Genomic DNA, 21,311 nt, shown 5'->3' on the forward strand with positions numbered 1-21,311 from the left:
TTTTTGTAGAGACGAGGTTTCACCACGTTACCCAGGCTGGTCTCAAACTCCTGGGCTCAAGCAACCCACCTGCCTCGGCCTCAGTGCTGAGATTACAAGTGTGCACCACCATGCCTGACCCGTTAACCATTTTTATAGTATGTGAATATTAAGTGTTCATCTAAGTGAGAAACTTAAAATAAAATATATGGATGCTTTGCTGATAACTCAGAAGATTACAGCTGTTTTCATTAAACCAACTGTATTCGTCCATTTCACACTGCTGATAGACATACCTGAGACTGGGCAATTTACAAAAGAAAGAGGTTTACTGGACTCACAGTTCCGCATGGCGGAGGACGCCTCACAATCATAGCAGAAGGTGAAAGCCTCGTCTCCCATGGCAGCAGACAAGAGAAGAGAGCTTGTGCACGGAAATTCCCATTTTTAAAACCATCGAATCTCATGAGACTTATTCACTATCATCAGAACAGCATGGGAAAGACTCGCCCTCATGATTCAATTATCTCCTGCCGGGTCCCTCCCACAACACCTGGGAATTATGGGAGCTACAAGACGACATTTGGGTGGGGACACAGAGCCAAACCATATGACCAACAAAATCAGAGTAGTCTTACTCAGCAAAAAATCTCATAAACAGAGATCATTCTGTTTTCAGCTGGGTTTATAGTTCTACAATCTTTGTTGTCAAACCCTAACACCTTAAAACGTCTACTTGGTGAAAAATGTAAAACAATGTGACCTGTAAATCCACCAAAAATATATGCTGACAATTTTGAAGACATTTCTATCTTTATTTTACTAATAATTTTAAAACCAGCTTATTTATTGAAGATTTACTTAAGTCATGTGAACTAAAAAGCATGAGGGTTAATTATTACGTATTTTGTATGAGTGCTTATTTATCTAAGCCAATCTGAATAGAAGTCCTTAAGGGATTTCTGGTTGAATATGCCAGATTTTTACCATGTAGATACGACATATAACATAACATATGGACATACGTGTAAACACACCTAAACACATATACACACATAAGAATCTTATAACTTTCATTGTAGAATTCTAGTCATGAGGTAGCAGTACAGACTCACTGGTTTATAAAAGACAGTTGGATCTCAATTATATTTCTGACAAAATTGGGACCTATTCACATGACTAAACTTTATTTGCCCCAACAGATAATCTAATAAAGACTGTTGATCAAAATTTTGGGTAAAGCAGTTTCCAAGGCAGTTTAATTTTTAAGAAAACTATTTCACCCATTTTTTTTTTCAGTTTCACCTGAATTTAGGGTTAAATTTTCAATGTCTACAATTTAGGCAGGACTAGCTTAATTGTATAAGAATAACAAAATCTCCAAGTAGCTTTGAACTATGAAGAAACCTATCTTTTGTTTGTTGACCTGGTTTGCTTGATTAGAATCGTGAGTGGGAAGATATTTTAGCATTGTTTCCTCCAGATTTTTATTTTGGCCTCTGTGTGACAGAAAAAGCAAAATGTTTATGTTAGATAGAGATATCTTATATTATTGTGCTGAGCTGAAGATTTTGACTTGCTTGATCTGAGAGTCTAACTTTTATAAACATTTATCTAATTATTTCTCTTTTATATTATTAATTTTTCAATTAAGTGTTCTATCATCATATGCAATTTTTAGTCAGGCAACCTAAACTTATATTTCTAAGAGGTATCTAAGCTGTTGGTTACCATGAAATTGTTGTGATTTGTGAAGTCATTAATTTTAAGGCCCTTTAAGACTTCTTTTTTTTATTTATTTTTTTATTTTTTTATTTTTTTATTTTTTTGAGACAGAGTCTCGCTCTGTCGCCCAGGCTGGAGTGCAGTGGCCAGATCTCAGCTCACTGCAAGCTCCGCCTCCTGGGTTCACGCCATTCTCCTGCCTCAGCCTCCCGAGTAGCTGGGACTACAGGTGCCCGCCACCGTGCCCGGCTAGTTTTTTGTATTTTTAGTAGAGACGGGGTTTCACCGTGTTAGCCAGGATGGTCTCGATCTCCTGACCTCGTGATCCGCCCATCTCGGCCTCCCAAAGTGCTGGGATTACAGGCTTGAGCCACCGCGCCTGGCGACTTCTTTTTTTTAATGTATAAAATCTTGCCATAAAGAGTGAGTTTTATCTCAAAACTAGTAGAAAAGTCAGCAGATTCAAAGTAGGCAGAAAAAAATAGAGAAATAGAGAACTTAGAAGACTCTACGTGTTAACTCTATAGTTGCAAGTATTTTAAATAATGACCATTTGAGCTCTGAATTTTTCTTGATGTAATTTTGCCCAATAGTTTAAAAATGTGCATAAGAACAGGCCATAATACGCAGCCAGCTGGAGTCCCAGAAACACTGGTATGTCTCAATGTTTGAAAATCTCATTTTATCTCTTATTAATCTGTCAAGGCAAAAAAAAAAAAAATCTCATAATTAAGACCACAGGTCAGAAATTAGACCAGTGTTTTAGATGGTGGTGATCACCTCAGTGGCTTTTAATTAGCCATCCTGGGCCCACCATCAGAATGTTTATTTTTGCTCTTATAAGATTTCCAGAAACAAGCAAAGGAAAAGAGTCAAACCAGATTAAAAGAAATCAAGAGAAGAGTGATCACAATTGTAACCCCCGTGTGCAGTTCAAACAAAATATTAAACTAGGCATGCAGACAAAACCAGAAGTAAATTCACCAGAAAAGACATGTCTCACAGACAATGCATTATTTAGAAACCAGAGCACTCAACCCAGAAAGACATACATGTCTTTATACCAGAAAGGACTTACTAAAAAAGACAGAAAGTCTTTTATCATCCCAGGAGGAATGTATGGTTCTTTATTAAGGTGGCCTTATCCAAAGCAGATTCCAAATAATATTTAAAAACCTATACCAAAAATGGGGAGAGCCAGGCTTGGTGGGTCATGCCTGTAATCCCAGCACTTTGGGAAGCCAAGGTGGGAGGATTGCTTGAGGCTAGGAGTTGAAGACCAGCCTGGGTAACATAGCGAGACCCTGTCTCGACAAAATTAAAAAAAAAAAAATTAGCCAGGCATGGTGGCACATACCTATAATCCCAGCTATTTGGGAGGCAGAGGTAGGAAGATTGCTTGAGCCCAGGACTTTGAAGCTTCAGTGAGCCATGATTGTACTGCTGCACTCCAGCCTGGGTGACAGATTAGAATCTGTCAAAAAAAAAAAAAAAAGGGGAAGGAAGCTTAGCTTCAGAAAAGACTCAACAGTGCAGGAAAGATGAACTGTGGAGGTAGAGAGCTCAAAGGGCTCAAGTGAGCATGCACACTGGTTCCAAGAATTGCTGATTCCTTCCAATAGTGATCTTTTCCAGATCCCACTTCTGACACCATGTATGTCAACCTAAATAACAAACAAAGAGATGCTCTCTAAATGAAAAAGATATTCATTGGGGAATAGAGCATTGAGATGGGAATATATGTGCCATAGTAAACTATGTTCATATTTTAAAGGAAAAAAATGAGAAGAATTACATAATTATTTTGAAATAATTGCACTTGGCTACAAAGATCAATAAGGATTACTCCTATCAAAGGTTGCACAGGTATCTGCTAGGCAGATGTCCTTATAGAAGTATTTTTTGTATAAGGTTGTAGTTTTTGCAGAGTCTTCTGTGATGATAGTTTTTATTATCAGATATAGAAGCATGAGAATCCTCTCTTCATGGCCTTCTCTGACCCTATTTGTCAGGTTTGTTTTTTTATTTTATTTTACTATATTTTGATACCTCCTTCCTCAGGTTTTGTTTTTTTCATATGGGATCTTACTATGTTGCCCAGGCCAGACTTGAACTCCTGGGCCCAAGTGATCCTCCCAGCTCCAGGGCTGTATTTATTATTAGTGACTTCATTTCTATTTCAATTCTGACAGCTTTCACAGATGACTCACAGAACTCAGGAAAATGCTTACTTATGTTTACTTGTTAATTATAAAGCATATTTACAATGGATATAGATGAACAGCCAGAAGAGATGGATAGAGCAAAGTATTGGAGGGGATAGCATGGAGCATCTGTGACCTCTCTGGACATGCCACCCTTCCAGCACCTCTACATATTCGGCAACCTGGAAACTCATCAAATCTTACTGTTTGAAAGTTTTAAAGCCAGGTATGGTGGTGTGTAGTCTTAGCTACTTGAAAAGCTGAGGCAAGAGGATCACTACCCTGTCTCAAAAAAAAAGATGTTCAGCCTTCCCAGCACTCATCCTCACCTTTCCCAGAGCTTGGTAGATGATGCCAAAAGTTCCAACTCTCCAATCTTCTAATCACTTGGTCTTTCTGGTTAACACGTCCCATCCTGAGGCTGTGTATGCCACCCCACTCACCTCGTTAGCATAAACTCAAGTGTTATCAAAGGTGCTCATTATGAATAACAAAAGCTGTTCCTATCACTTTGTAAATTCCAAAGGTTTTAGATGTGATAAAAACTGAGTACAAACACCAAATATATTTCTTATGGTTCCACAGTCTGATTCCTGGCCCTCAGAAATCATATATATGATTGTAACTATGATGATTTTGACGATGGTTTCATCAACCAAGATCTAAGATTCCAGAACTTCATCCAAAAATTCATACCTTGAATAATTTGGCCCTAGAACTTGTCCTCATTATGAGATGTGATAGTTAAATCAGATCTTGTAATCTAAAATGGATTTTTTATTTTTTTTATGTGTGTCATTCTTCTCTCTCTCTCTTTCTTTTAGAAAAGAAAATTACGAAGACTACACTATTAGTAGGGAATAACAAGCCAATATCATCTTCCAATTTTGCTTTAGATTTTGAAAAAAATAATTAAGCATTTTGGATTCCTGCAATCTTTATCAGATTACTTGCTGGGAGAGGGTACAGTTTGCTGAGTGAAAGCAACATACATGCAGTCAGCAGTCCATTGATAAGAGGTTAGTAGAGAAACTTTACCTCTGAAACAGAAATACTGAATTTTAGAAGTCATTGTATAGCAAGAAGCTACCCACAAAATCAGGAATATTCCTGGAATATTCCAAATATTCCAGGAATATTTACCTTTTTCAAAGCTTTAATTTTTTAACCATCTAATCTGAGTATAAATTGGTTCTGGGTAAAGTTTGCAAAGGAATGAAAAAAGGGAAAAATAATTACTTTATCCTAGTCTAAATATTCAATTTGAGAGAATGAGAAAGAAATAAACATGATATCATCTATATCTATATCCAAGGTAGAAACGTAGCTAAAGTTTTTTTCTAGATTTATATACCTTAGCTGCCTTTCAGCATACCCACGTTCTGTGGTTAAATACATTTAGTGAGAATATTTCCTTTTAGATAAGTATGTTTCTATCTTAAAGACTGGCTCACCAGAATGCTTAAGATGGGGCTCCACCAGAAGTAACCACTAATCCTTCATGGTCTATTAGAATAAATAAAAGATAGAAAGTCAACAGTTGTTGACTTTTTATTAAACTTTCTTGAGTATAGTCCTCAATATTTAAGATTTCTTTATTGTAACATGATCAGTTGGTAAATTAAAGAAAAGGATTATAATATATTGAATTTTCAGGTAATTTTAATATGTATGTTATAAAAAGAACTAAATTTTATAACACATATGTTATATGGCAATATAATATCATGTAATTCTATTTTGAATCACTTTTATTGAATGTCTTTAATGTACCAGACACTGTTAATGTAGACACTGACGACAGAGAAACAAAATTTTATATGTGAACAAAATATATATGATTCTGCCTTCACATTGCTTATAGTTGAGTAGGTGAGATAAATACTAAACAATAAATAAACAAAAGAGAGAAGGATGTAAAAGAGAAGCTATATGTTCAAAAATCAGAGTGACCCTTATTAGGGAAATTAAATGTTAATTTACCTAGGGATAAAAGAACTATTTGATTGGCCAGGCGTGGTGGCTCATGCCTGTAATCCCAGCACTTTGGGAGGCCAAGGCAGGGGGATCACCTGAGGTCAGGAGTTCAAGACCAGCCTGGCCAACATGGTGAAACCCCATCTCTACTAAAAATACAAAAATTAGCCAGGCATGACAGTGCGTGCCTGTAATCCCAGCTACTCGGGAGGCTGAGGCAGGAGAATCACTTGAGCCTGGGAGATGCAGGTTGCTGTGAGCTGAGATCACGCATTGCACTCCAGCCTGGGTGTCTCAACGAGACTCGATCTCAAAAAACAAAACAAAACAACAGCAACAAATCTGATTGATTTTTTTCCCTTGAAATCCAAAGAGATTAAATATTCTAAAGGTTTTCTGACCTGTTTCTCAGGTAATTTTTATTCCTTCTAAATTTTGCTTCATGTTTCGTCTTCTCTTTTCTTTTAGAACATCATTTTGATTTGTAATTATATGTATTTTTTTTGTGTTTGTTTAGCATTCATCTCACCTAGTCAGCCATCAGTACTGTGAAGGCAGAATCATATACATTTTGTTCACATATAAATTTTTGTTCCTCTGTCATTAGTGTCTGCATGAACAGTGTCTGGTACATGGGAGATATTCAACAAAAGTGATTAAATACGGAGTTATAGGCTACAATGTTATATTATCATATAGCATATATGTTATAAAATGTAATTCTTTTCATAGCATATATATTAAAATTGTCTGAAAAATCAATATATTATAGTTCTTTCCTTTAATTTACCAATTGATCAAGTTACAACAAAGACATCTAAGATATTGGCCGGGCACGGTGGCTCACGCCTGTAATCTCAGCACTTTGGGAAGCCAAGGTGGGTGGATCATGAGGTCAGGAGTTCGAGACCAGGCTTGCCAACATAGTGAAACCCCGTCTCTACTAAAAACACAGAAATTAGCCAGGTGTGGTTGCATGCACCTGTAGTCTCAGCTACTTGTGAGGCTGTGGCAGGAAGAATCGCTTGAACCCAGGAGGTGGAGGTTGCAGTGAGCTGAGACCACGCCATTGCACTCCACCTTGGTTGACAGAGGGAGACACACCGTCTCACACACACACACACACACAAAATCTAATATATTGCAAATTATACTCAAGAAGTTTAAAAAATACTCAACAGCTGTTGATAGCTTAGAACATAGACACTATTTACTGGTGATGTTGGCAATAGAAATTCAATGTGGAGCAGAATCTGATCCAAATTGGACAAATCTTAGCCATGTGTCCTGGTTATATTTGATTGGTGTATTAGTTTTCTATTGCTGCTGTAACATATTGCCACAAACATACTGGTTTAAAAGAACACAAATTTATTATCTTATGGTTCAGGAGGTCAAAATTCTGAAATCAGTTTCACTGGGATAAAATTGGTGCCAATAGTCCTGCATTACTTTGGGAGTCTCTAGGGGAAAATGCATTTCCTTGTCTTTTCTAGCTTCTAGAGTCTACCCACATTTTTGGCTGATGACTCTTTCCTCCATCTTTAAAGCCACCAATGTAGCGTATTCTCCCCTTTCTGTCTCATGTTTCCATCCTTACATCTTCTCTCTCTCTTTTATCCTTCTGCCTCCCTATTATAAGGATTACAGTGGACCCACCCAGATAATCCAGGATAATCTCTCCACCTGAAAATTCTTAATTACACCTTCACAGTCCCTTTTACTATGTTCTGGCAATAAGGATGTGGTCATCTTTGTTGGGGAGTGGTATGGTTTGGCTCTGTGTCCCCAGCCAAATCTCAACTTGAATTGTAATAATCCCCACGTGTCATGGGAGGGACTTGGTGGGAGGTAATTGAATCACGGGGGCAGGTCTTTCCCATGCTGTTCTTGTGATAGTGATTAAGTTTCACAAGATCTGATGGTTTTTTAAAGGGGAGTTCCCCTGCACAAGCTCTCTCTTGCCTGCCACCATGCAAGATGTGACTTTGCTCCTCATTTGCCTTCTGCCATGATTGTGAGGCCTCCCCAGCCATGGGGAACTGTGAGTCAATTAAACCTCTTTCCTTTATAAATTACCCAGTCTGAGGTCTGTCTTTATTAGCAATGTGAGAACAGACTAATACAGGGTGAGCGGCGTTATTCAACCTACTACAATTGGTCTAGGGGTAAAAATCTGACCTAACTGAGGCCAGAGTCCGTCTCCTGATTATTATTATTATTTTTTGCCCTGGAACTTGAGAAAAATCTCCTGTAATGATGGAAGTTCTGACATATGGAGTTTAGGATCCAACAGCAGTCATATTTCTTGAGGCATGGAAAAGGTAATATAAAAGAAAAAGAATCTAGTCCCCTATATGTTTATTTTGTAAATAAAACATCAGAGACATATCCATGGGAGAGACAGATTAAGATGGAAAAATAGAGAGACTGAGGTCCAGGTGTACTTTTACATCTTATACTTTGGTTATATGAAGCACCACAGTTTCCCCTAAAATTTTCCTCTTTTACCTAAACTAATTTGAGATGAGTTTCCAATACTGACAACTAAAGAACGAACTAATATACTAGTACAATATATAATATTACATATTATATCTATAATACAATAAAACTAATATAATAGTAAAATATATTTTATATACCTAGCATTCAGTTAAGCTCTTGCTCACTACAGTTCTTCTAAACCAAGGTCATGGAAATCACATTTGCACATGTCTGACAAGTTCATAGACAAGCTTCCTGAGCCACATTCCTGGACCAGGGTCTCCAATTATTTGGATAAACCAGGAGGATACTCAAGACCAAGCCCTGGTGAGACTGGAGTAGACCAAGGAAAGAGATGACTGACAGTCAGTCTCTCAGCCAGGAAAGCCTAGGAAAGACCTGAGGCTTCTGCCAGTCAGGTTATACGATACTGAGGTAGAGATCTTCCCCTTCATGTGGGTCTCAGTGAGAGATCTTGTACAAATCCTTTCTCACTTCTCTCTAGCAAACTCCAACTCATTTCTCAAGCTCCAACTCAGAAGTTCCCTCTCCTGTGAAGTCTTCTTTGAGTGTCTCCTTTATCCACTTTTTTCTCTATCACCTTCCACTTTTTCAGAACTTAATTGCTGTATCCTGTGTGTTCCCATAATCCTTTAAGCATTCTTCCCTTGGTGTCATTAAAACATGATATGTTCTATTTGGTTGTTTTTTTTCGTGTATGCTTAACTACCTGCCTTGAAGATGAATTCCTTGAGAACATGACATGCTTCAAACTGTGTTATGTACTATGCTAGGTAAAGAATATGCAATGACACTGGGCGTGGTGGCTTACCAGGTAATTCCAGCCTTTTGGGAGGCCGAGGAGGGCGGATCACTTGAGGTCAGGAGTTTGAGACCACTCTGGCCAACATGGCAAAACACCATCTCTACTAAAAACACAAAAATTAGCTGGGCATAGTAGCATGTACCTGTAATCTCAGCTACTCAGGAGGCCAAAGGCAGGAGAATCGCTTGAACCAGGGATGCGAGGTTGCAGTGAGCCAAGTTCACACCATTGCACTCCACTGTGGGCGACAGAGCGAGACTCCGTCTCAAACAAACAAACAAACAAACAACACAAAAACAAAAACCAGAAACAAAAAAAATTCCTTACTCCAAAGGAGCTAACAGTCCAATGAGAGGCAGAGCAGTAAATTCCAGCAGTGTGTGATGAGGACTATGTCAGGGGCATGGGAAATACAGCAGGAGCATTTATGGAGTCACTTCACTTAGAAGGAGTGGGCAGGCCAGGGATGCATCAGAAAGGTGATGCTTAAGCTGAATCTTAGAGGTTAATAGGAGTTCTTGGACAGACAAGAGAAAGAACATTCCAGGCAAGGTCACAGAGTCAAGAGAGAACATGGTAGATTCAGTGCACTATGAACAGCGTGGTATTATTGAAACAAAAAGTTTATGTTGGGGCGAGATGAGAGATGAGGTTAGAAAGAATGATAAGGGAAAAACTGAAAAAATCTTAAAGGGTTATGCTAGAAAGTGAAGATTCCATTTCCAAAAGTGATTGTGAAGTGCCTGTCATAGAATATTGACCATTGCATCATTGATCATTTTGAGGCAGAGACCGCTCACAGTCGATATAGAAATCAAAAGGCACAGTCATGGAATTGATGGTTGACTGTAACACTGACATCTTTGCTTTGGGAAAGAAAAGTCAATATTGAAGCCCTAAATTTTCTGTGTTTTTAAAATTCAAAGATCAAAGACATAAATATGACTGGGCAGTTGTATATAAAAGAAAAGATGAGTAAAATTGGAAAGCTTGGAAGTAATACACACTTATTACTTACTTAGGGTTCTTCTGCATTCATAGTAAACTAATTGTGAGTAGCAGAGTTCTTAGCCTGGGTTATATTGATCTTTTTGAGGTTCTGAAAACATCTTGAAATTCTAGGCAAAATTTTGAGCACATGTATGTTTACTTATTTTCCTGGGGAGAGGGGTTTGGGACTTTGCCTAGGTTTAATAGAGTTCTTGGCCCCAAAAAGATCAAAATCCACTGGGCTCTAGCATATACAACTAGAACAAAAGGACAAAGAGGCAATGTTGTTTAGACATTGCGTGGTAGATAGTCATGTAGGAATTTCTTTTTGGGGAACGTAGAGTTAGCAGGTAGAACAACATTCAATGCTATAGTAAACAATCCTCCAAATGAAATGGCTTATGATAATAGCACCTGATTTCTTACTCAATTTGAAGATTAATGCAGTGAGTGTTGGAGGGCAGGTGGGGAGGTGTGGGGCTGTGTATCATAGTGTGTAGGAGGGTCTGATGTGCATAGCCCTTTAAAGATAGGCCTCCTTCCATCCTGTGGCTCTGCCATCTTCGACATTACACCTCAAAGGCATGCTGGCATCCTCCAGGTAGCATCCAGGGGAAAAGGGAGAGCAGGTGGGGAAGGTTACATTCCTTTAAAATGCCTTGATGGGGCAATGGCACTTCCCTTCTCACATTCCATTCACAAGAACTGATCATATGGTCCCACTTCTAGGTGTAAGGGAGATGTAAAATGTAGTTTATCTAGATACACAAGAAGAGGAAGTGTATTTGGTGAATATCTGGCTAGCCTCTGTCATGGGGAATTTGAAAAACTGCTTGAATTCTTATCAGCTGGTTATGGTTTTGGTCTCATTCTAAATGGAAAAGAGAGATTGAACTAGATATCTTCTATCAAAGATCTTTCTATGGTTGTGTGTAAGAGGTTTTGAAAAATGTGTCCTTTGCTTAAAAAATGTATTAGGTCAAGAGCACAACTTCAAGAATTCTCTGATTCATCAACAGCCTCAAAAATAGTCATCCAACCAATAACTCAGATAGAACTTAAGATAGGGCTCTAAGACTTTAACAAGAAGAAAAAGATTTTTCCCTTATATTCCTTTATACGCTGAAGATATCCAGCAGTCTTTTGAGGCCTAGCACATTTTATTGTCAAATGAGATTCACTTTCCACTTTTATTCTGATTAGCTTCCTTCTGAAGTATTAATCCAGGAACTCGTTAACTCAAACTGCAGAACAAGTCAATTCCAGAGGGGAACACAAAGATCAAGTTATGTAGATCATCTAAGAACTAGAGCTTATTAAAATGCTTTACTTTTGAAAGACATTTTCAAGTGACTACTTTAATCATATAGAATTTTGCTAATTAAACAGCCAATTTAAATGCCAACTCTACTAACTGGATTTTGAGTTACAGTTAATTTTAATTATTTCTGTTCTATAAAAATATACATAAGAGCTTTTTAATTTTAATTCCACTTTCTATGCAGCAGTTAACTCACCCACACAGTCAGCTCCAATAGTTGCAAAAACAGAAATAAGTGGTAGCTGAAGGTATAGTTTCCTCATTTTAAGCTTTTATAAAAATGTATTTTTTTGAATTGTATAGAACAAATTCTGCCCTTTCATGTATCCTACCAGAATCATAAAGCAAAGCAGACAGTGTGGTCTGTATGAATGTAATCCTGGTCAAATTCTGACTTTAAATAGTCTTTTTCTGACTTTAGTTTTATTTCCGCATCAAAAAGAGTCCTTCCTTTTCCTCTTGATTGCTAAATCAGTTTTCTGGCTCTGTCTTCATGCCCTTATTTAAAAAATGTATTGAAAACTTACTACTTATTTGTGTGATTGTAAGCAAATCCCTGTCCACTGTAGAGCCTTATCTGTGATATAGGAGTAGTCTCATAGGCTTGTTGAGAAGGCCTCAAACCAGATGATGAATAGTAAAGTGCTTTCAAATCTTTCAAAGGCTCTAGAAATATAAGCTACCATTATCAATACAACCACCAATAACCTAAATAGGTAGAATAGATACCATAAAGTTTGGAGAAGGAGGAGAGTATGACTCAAAGAATCTTATTGGCGTGAGAAATCAGAGTGGTGGGGGCAGAACTTTTCTGGCTCATGATGTAAGAGGGGGATTTAAATATGTGGAGAGGAAAAGAGACAGCTCCTCAGACAGAGCTATATGATGTGTCCTGAAGGAAATGCACACGAGGGGATGAACAAATCAAGCTGGTTGTCTCTGAAGCAATTTGTTAACCTGAGTATATTGAGGAATAAACTTAGAAAGTAGATTCGGATCAGCAGAGGAAGTCTTTTTATTGATAAGGACCTCAAGTTTGTTTTTGATTAGAACACATGGGATGAGGTTGATATTTTCAGAAGATTCATCTGGCAAGAAAGGAGAGTGACCAGAGGCACTAAGACCAGTGAGAGGGATGGCATGCCAATCTTGGCGAGGAAAAAAAAAAAAAAAGCTTACACCATATGAGAACAAAGAATTAAGAAGGAATGATATAAAAGAGAAGTAAAACACCACTATTATCATCATCATCTATTGCTGCTACCATCAAAACCACAAAAACCATGCATCATATCGCAAGAGAGCATCGTGGATTTGGTGGGACAGGTAAGGGGAGCAGTCAAGAAAGTCTTCAAGCTTTAGAGTTTTGGTGACTAGGAAAATGACATCAACAACCATTATGGTACTCTTGGGGAAGAGAGGGATGCAGGCTTTAGTGTTGGTTGTGATGAGTTTAAGGTGGAGGCTATAGATGCAAGTGAAAAGTTCAGGACTCCATGGCTTGCCACTTCTCGCTTTGAATGTTATGCCTTTGTATTATTGAACTGCTTGCAGTCTCTTGTGCCAACCACACTCTCATACTTCCATGCATTTTTATCTTGCTGTTACCACTAATTAGAATACCCTCTCATCTTCATTTTTATGTTTTTAAAGTCAGGCCTACTGATACATAATCTACATACAGTAAAATCTATCATTTCTAGACACAGACATAGGTTTTGAGTATCAACAAAAATACACAAGCAGGTAACTGCCACTTACTCAAGGTATAGAAAACTTCCTTTGTGCACCTTTGTAATCAATCTTCTCACCCTCTTCCCAAACCACTAATTGGTCTCTTTCTATAGTTTTGGCTCTTCCAGAATACCATATAAATGGAATCATAGGGTTAGCTTTTTGTGTTTAGCTTTGTTCACAGCATAATTATTTTGAGATTCATCCATGGTGATGAATGTATCAGTAGTCTGTTTCTTTTTATGCTGAATAGCATTCCTTTGTATGAATGTGCTATACTTTATATCCACTTTCACTAGTTGAAGAACAATTGAATTATAGTTGGCCCTTGAAAAACACAGATTTGAACTACATGAGTCCACTTATACGTGGGTTTTATTCCACCTCTGTCACCCTGAGATAGCAAGACCAACCCCTTCTCTTTCCCATCTTTCCCAACCTACTCAATGTGAAGATAATAAAGATGAAGACCTTTATGATGATCCAGTGCCATGTAATGAATAGTAAATATACTTTCTCTTCCCTATTATTTTCTTAATAACATCTTCTTCTCTCTAGCTTGCTTTATTGTTAGAATAAAGTATGTAATGCATGTAACATACAAAATATTTGTTCATCAACTCTTTATGTTATAGGTAAGGCTTTAAGTCAAGTGTAAGCTATTAGTAGTTGAGTTTTTGGGGAGTTAAAAATTTTTTTTCACATTAAAAATATTTTCAAATGTGCAGGGGTCAGCACCCCTAACCCTTATGTTATTCAAGGGTCAAATGTATTTTCAGTTTTTGGTTATTATGCATAGAATTACTATAAACCTTCATGTGCAAGTCTTTGTGTGAACATATATTTTAATTTCTCTTGTATAATTACCTAGGAGAGAGATTGCCAGATCATAACAGAAACTTATGTTTATATGCATGTATATTTAACTTTATAAGAAACTGTCAGGCCAGGTTTGCTGGCCCATGCCTGTAATTCCAGCACTTTGGGAGGCCGAGGCGGGCAGATCACCTGAGCTCAGGAGTTCCAGACCAGCCTGGGCAACATGGCGAAACCCCGTCTCTACAAAAAATACAAAAAAATATCTAGCCAGGCATGGTGGCGCATGCCTGTAGTCCCTGCTACTCGGGAGGCTGAGGTGGGAGGATTACTTGAGCCTGAGAGGCAGAGGTTGCGGTGAGCCGAGATAGTGCGGCTGCACTCCAGGTCTGGGCAACAGAGTGAGATATTGTCTCAAAAAAACAAAAACAAAACAAAAAAAACCTGCCAAACTGTTTTCTGAAGTGATTGTACAATTTGCATTTCCACCAATAATGCATGAAAGTTCCAGTTACGCTGCATCCTTGCCAGTAGTGACCGTTTTGGGTGTCTACTCTCTTCCTCTCATTTATTGCTCTAGGGGAAGTCAGATAATGTGTTGTTAGCAGCCCTGTGGAGAGGCTGATGAGGTGAGGAACTGAAGTCTCTGGCCAATAACCAGTGAGGAACTGCGGCTTGTCAGCAACCATGTGAATGAGTTTAGAAGTGCATTCTCCAGCCCCACTTGAGCTTTATGATAACTGTAGCCCCATATGACAGCTTGGCTGCAACCTTTTGAGTGACCTTGATTCAGAACCACCCAGATAAGGGGCTCCCAGATTTCTGACCCTCAGAATCTATGTGAGACAATAAATGCTTGTTGATTTAAGCTGCTGTGTTTGGAGTAATTGGTTGCATAGCAACAGATAGTTAATGCACTGAATGAAGACACTGGCATGAAGCTCAAGGGAGATGTCAGGTCTGGAATAGAGATTTCATGTGAAGCCATGAGACAGGATAAGTTTTGCATGTTTTGTGCTTTAGGCCAGAGCTTCCAACCCAATTTCTGCATCCAGAATGTCTCTGATTATCTCAAAGAATATAAACAATTCTCAAAACAAAATTCACAATAGAAATGCAATATTTTTGGGGTAGGGAGAGGGGGTCATATAGTTAAATAATGATAATGTTGTCTCAATTCTCTAAAATCTAGGAATCAGTCTCCGTATGATTTCTCTCCATCTCTTTATTGGCAAGTTTTATTCTGTATTTTATGGTATTCTATTCCTTTGGAAATTTTCAGATATATACAAATTATTTACCTCCCACTCTTTCTCCTCTTTCTTCTTTTTTTTTCTTGTGGAATCCAGCCTTAGCGTTTCAAAGAATGACCCAAGTTAAAACCACTCCCAGGGAGAATGGATTTAAACAGCCTGATACGGCATGGTGGCCTTTGAAACTGATCAGGCATAAAGAAAAAGTGGGAAGCCTTTATTCCTTTCTCCCATTTGGCCCCCAACTCTCAGAAAGTACATTTATCCTGGAGATGTGAGTGTGGGGAATGTACGGGTATGGAGAAAGTGTCTTAGTCCATTTGTCTATTTGTGTTGTTATAAGGGAATACCAGAGGCTGGATAATTTATAAAGAAAAGAAGTTTATTTGGTTCACAGTTCTGCAGACTGTACAAGAAGCATGGTGGCTGCATCTGCTTTTGGTGAGAGCTTCAGGTTGTTTCCATTCATGGCAAAAGAGAGGGGAGACATTGTGCAGAGGTCATCTGGAGAAAAAGGAGGTAGAGAAAGGGGAGGGAGGAGGTACCAGGTTCTTTTTAACAACTAGCTTTGGGAAGAACTCCCATGGGAACTAACAGAGCAAGAACTCACTCATTCCCATGAGGATGGCACCAAGCCAGTCATGAGGGATCCACCCCCATGATCCAAACACCTCCCATTAGGCCCCATCTCCAGCACTGGGGATTGAATTTCAACATAAGATTTGGCAGGGCCAAACAAAGCATATCCAAACCATAGCAGAAGGACTGCTGGCTAATGGCTCATTCAGACTGCATCTAAAAATGCTGGAGAAATAGGGAGTTACCTTGGTGACAGAGAGCTTCCCACTGTCTGAACAGTGACTGGGACTTGCTGCAGTCCCACTGAGGCCTGGGCTGTACTTAGAGGATGAGGATGGACAAAATTCTCCCACACTCCATTTCAGCCAGAGCCCAGGGATAGGGAGGATATTAGTGGAGAAGGGGTGTTGAGATAATGTTTGTGATTAGGTTTCATTCTTTCCCCTTAAACGTATTTTCCATTGAATAGCAGCCAAGATTTTAGATGAGGGCAAGTGGCACTACTGCCCACTCCTAGAAGGAACCATGGGACTCCTGTTATCCACACTGTTAGAGTGAACTAAATATGGCCTGAGAAGGACTCCGTACTTCTATATTTGAGTCTGTGAACTAACCGTAACCTAGCTTAAAAGACAAGATAGGAAACCTAACTTGGGAATACGCGCCTGTAACAATAAGTGAGTCTTGGCCATTCCCAGTGGCCACACTTCAACCACTCATAGACTGTTGAGTGTTCAAACTGTGTTCAAATAAGGCAAATGCCAACCTGCAAGCAATCCAGCTATTTCTGTACCTCACTTCTGATTCCTGGACGTCACTTTACTTTTTTTTGTCCATAAATTTGTTCTGACCACGAGGCACCCCTTGAGTCTCTCCAAATCTGCTGTGATTCTGGAGGCTGCCCGACTTGTGAATCATTGCTTCTTTTTGCTCAGTTAAACTCCATCAAATCTGATTTATCTGAAGTTTTCTTTTAACAACACCAAAAGCATCATCCAAAGGAAATCTCCTTCCCTTAATAAAAGTGGCTTTGATTCTCTCCCACCAAGTTCTTCCACTATCTGTAAAGCTCCACATGGCCATTTATACAGATACTCAGAGAGAATACCCAGAGGTTCTGAATGTAGTACCCTTACCTCTCATGGCAAAATAGGCCAGCTTTTTAAGGATGAATATCTTTAGGCAAACCCATGCAACATGAAAGATCTCATAAGACTTCCCCTGCAAAATTAGGGTAGGAAGTTATTTCATCATCTACTCTTTCATCTCCCCATCCTGCAATATACATAAAACTGAACAATTCTATCAATACAATTGCTTCTCTTTCCTTCTTGTACACAACCTGTTTCTCCCATGAATCCTTTCATAGTTCATTACTGAACGCTTTCTGAAATGGAAGTGGGAGGAGACATGTGCAAAGCAAAAAGAAATGAAAAAATGTTAAACAAATTACTTTTTGCCTGTGAGATTTTTCTCCCTTTCTTGGCAGTATTATTTGCCTAGTCTATTGACATTTCAGACTGGAGAAAGATTAACTATAATTGTACCAGCAGTTTCTTTATCTCTCTGAGGGTTCCAGTGACAGAGATTGTTAGCTTGAGAAACAGGATGTTTGCATTATTGATTAGACCACACTGTTTTGACTGAAATAGCAGAGAATATTCTTGGCTGCTTTACATGTGTCAAGTCAGTTTGCTTGTTGTCCATCAGTTGTAGGGAGCTTTTGTTGCTGCCACTGTGTTAGACGTCACATCTCAGGTGATTCTTTCTGACTGTCAGTCACCTTATCTGTTGCTGTTGATTAAAAACCTAATCTCAATCAAGAAATTTTCTGTTGCCTGTTTTGGTGTTTGTGACCAGGGGATAGTTGTTTCGGTGCTTTGAGCTGTTTCTCATAGATTCTTAGAGCAGGATGTTTCAGCTGCTTGTACAGAGGGGAGGTTCACAGAACTAAACAAATAACTTTACCATTTTCGATTTAGTTGTGCTACAGGGGACAGTTGAAGATTAAAACAAACCACATTGCTCCTTACTTCATTCCTGTATTGTTTAATAAAACAATGTTATGCAGTCACGGTTCTCAAGCTGTGACCGATGAAATGCAAATTTCTGGGATCAACTGAGAGAGGTTTTGGTCCAGAAGGACCAGGGTAGGATGGGACCCAGGAATCTGTATTTTAAACCATACCCTAGTAGTTCTGATTTTAGACAAAACATGAGATGTACTTCAGGAAACACAGCTACACACCATTAAAGAGTCAAGTAAAGATTAGAAAATTAGGGTGTTACGAGCCTCAGGACAAGTCAAAGAAAATGTTGAGGGAAAATTTCAGTGCTTCTAATTTATAGTAACCAGACTGTTAGCAAGTTAATGATATGATTTATGTCTAATTTCTCAACTTTGGTTGATACACTTAATAAAGAGACACTAGATAATTACAGCTAATAATAATCTAAGCAAATTTAAAATATTTAATTATCATTGATTGAACATTTTTATTAATATAGATCACAACAATAGAGAATCCAAAAATAGACCTCAAAATATTTAGGAAGTAAGTAGCATTCCAGATTAGTGGAGAAAGAAGAGTTGATCATACCCATTATGTTATTACAACAACTGGCTTGTCATTTAGGTTTAAAAAGAAGCTAGATTTCTACTTCATTTCCAAAATAAATTACAGATGAATTAAAGGGCTAACCCTAAAATAAATAAAACTGTGTACAGTCTAGAATAAAGTATGGGCACTTCTTTTTAGTATCTTGGCATTACATAAACTTTGCAAGTCTAAGAGTAAAAGATACATGAATTTGACTACATAAAAACGATTGTAAAACTACCATAAAAGAGTCAAAAGTCAAACTTAAAATTAAAGACAGAATTAAGAACTTGAGAAAGATTTTTGAACAGGCAGTTCACAGAAAAAAATTCACAAATGACCACAACTTATGAAATGATGTTCAGTCCTGCTCAAAATTATTTACGTGCAAATAAAAATAAGGTATTGTTTTTCATCTGTTAGTTCAACAAAAATTAACGTATTTCGTAGCATTAACTTTGAGGAGGGGTGGAGAAGAGTGAGTACTTGAGCAACTTCTACTTAAGTTTAAAATACTCATATTCTTTGATCCAACAATTCCACTTCTAAAAACTTATTCTAGAACTATAATTATATATGTAACCAGAGCAAGATGATAATTATAATATTGTTTATAATATTTAAAAACTGGAAATGATGCAAATGATCATTACTAGAGTGCTAGTTAAATAATTAATGGCCCCTTATATTTTGTAATATTCAAAAGTGGGGTTAGATCCGCACATTTGGATATGAAAGAAAGCACCAAGATACAGTGTTATGTTTTTAAAAAAAGAAAGAAGGCAAGGCACTAAACACTGTGTATCTTGTGTTTCTATTTGTATACAGCAAACCTTCAGAAAACGTATGTATATACATAGTAAATTTCTGGAAACATTAAGAAATTTTTTAAAATAAATACCTTTGGGAATGGAATTAAAGATTTTGGAGTAAGAAGATGACTTATTTTTCATTGTATATACTTTTCTACTACTTGAAAACTTAAAATTGTGTAATGTATCATTAAAACTACCAAAGAAAAAGCCACTTGGAAATGCAAGGATTTTACATACCTGAGCTGTTCTGATTACAGCATAATGTCTGTGATAATCATGTTTTGCTATTAGAAAGTTCAAATTATGTTGAATAAAACAAACCAAGTAAGCATATGAAACATTTACAGAGATAGTTATTTAAAAAAAATTCAGCATGTAAATGACAAAACTTCATTACGAAAAAATTCATGTATTTAGTGTAGCGTGTACATATTTAACTGTGTCATACTGCTTTGCAAGAAGTCCCTGACCTGTATACTCTACAGGGCTCTCAGGACTTTGCCTAGTAAAGGTGCTGAGTTGCCCTGTGTCATCCCAGTTTTTCAGCCAGTCTATCGTTTTGGTGACAGACACTTCAAACTTTAGCTGCTGGGAGGCAACTGTCAATGACTGAGGAGTGGTATTTGTATCCTTCACCTACTAAACCTACTTTTATGCAGAGTAAAGAAAATAGAACTATCAGATATGGGATAAAACTGTCAATAATAAATGGAAGCAGCCACATGAAATAGTGAAACTTAAAAACATGTTTTTGTTTTTACTTTCCCCAATTATGAAAGTAATATATGTTTGTTATAGAAGTACAGAGAAGTCTAATTTATACCATACTAACAGAGATTCTCTAAGCACAAAGGCAGGGGTTCCTCTAATTTTTGTATTCTGTTTATTTTAAGGAGAATTTCAACAGGGATGAGGACTTAAATATAATTTGTTTATACATACACAGAGTACAGAAACGTAAGAAAGAAACTGGAAACATTGCTTCTGAGTAGAAGAATTGAAGGCATGGGGAAGATAAGTCAGGTGTGAAAGGAACTGACTTTTGTGTTATTTATGTAGCCACATCATTAAAAAAAATTAAAAAACACTAAACTGTAAAAACTATAAAAATTTTCATAAGAATTCCCTAATATTCAAAATTCTTATATAGAAATGTGAAATAAAAATAAAATCCACTACAAAATCATAAGTCAAACAAAATAATTTAATAAGAGCATCCTAGAAACAATGTTTCTACATAGTCGTTCAGATAAAAAAGAAATAAAAGGATGGAAAGAAGGCACGAATGAAAGAGAAAGAATAGAACAAAGAAGAGTGAAATGCCTAAATGGAAAGATTGCCAAAATAAGTCTGCTACATTGAAAATATACTGCCAGTTGGTTGATATTTAAATGATAGAAATTCTTGAATAATGGTGACATCAATCATCACTAGAAAGGCCCGGCACGGTGGCTCACACCTGTAATCCCAGCACTTTTGGAAGCGGAGGTGGGTGGATCACTTGAGGTCAGGGGTTAAACCAGTCTGGCCAACATAGTGAAACACCCGTCTCTACTACAAATACAAAAATTAGCCAGGCGTGGTGGTGCACACCTGTAGTCCCCGCTACTCAGACTACAGGAGAAGCGCTTGAACCTGAGAGGTGTAGACTGCAGTGAGATTGTGCCACTGCACTCCAGCTTGGGCGACAGAGCAAGATTCTGTCTCCCCCACCTGCCCCCCAAAAAGAAACATCACTAAGAAAACATGAATGGTCGGGGGGCATACTGGAAGGAAACAATGAAAATCTGAAAAGGTGTAAGAACCTAAACAAATTTGTTTATCACAGAAAATAAATCACAAAACAACTTTGCTTTCTCTGGTAAGTTTCTTTATGTTAAATAAGAGTTACTTTTTGCATCACACAGACCTTCAAACTCTTCGCTGAAGAGGTCCTTGGTAGTTTGTATGTAAGCCAGTTCCTTGCAGAAGTGGCACTGAGCAGAGTAGATAAAGATGGGAACTT

This window comes from Chlorocebus sabaeus, chromosome 13, assembly GCF_047675955.1.
Source record: "Chlorocebus sabaeus isolate Y175 chromosome 13, mChlSab1.0.hap1, whole genome shotgun sequence".
NCBI lineage: Eukaryota > Metazoa > Chordata > Mammalia > Primates > Cercopithecidae > Chlorocebus > Chlorocebus sabaeus.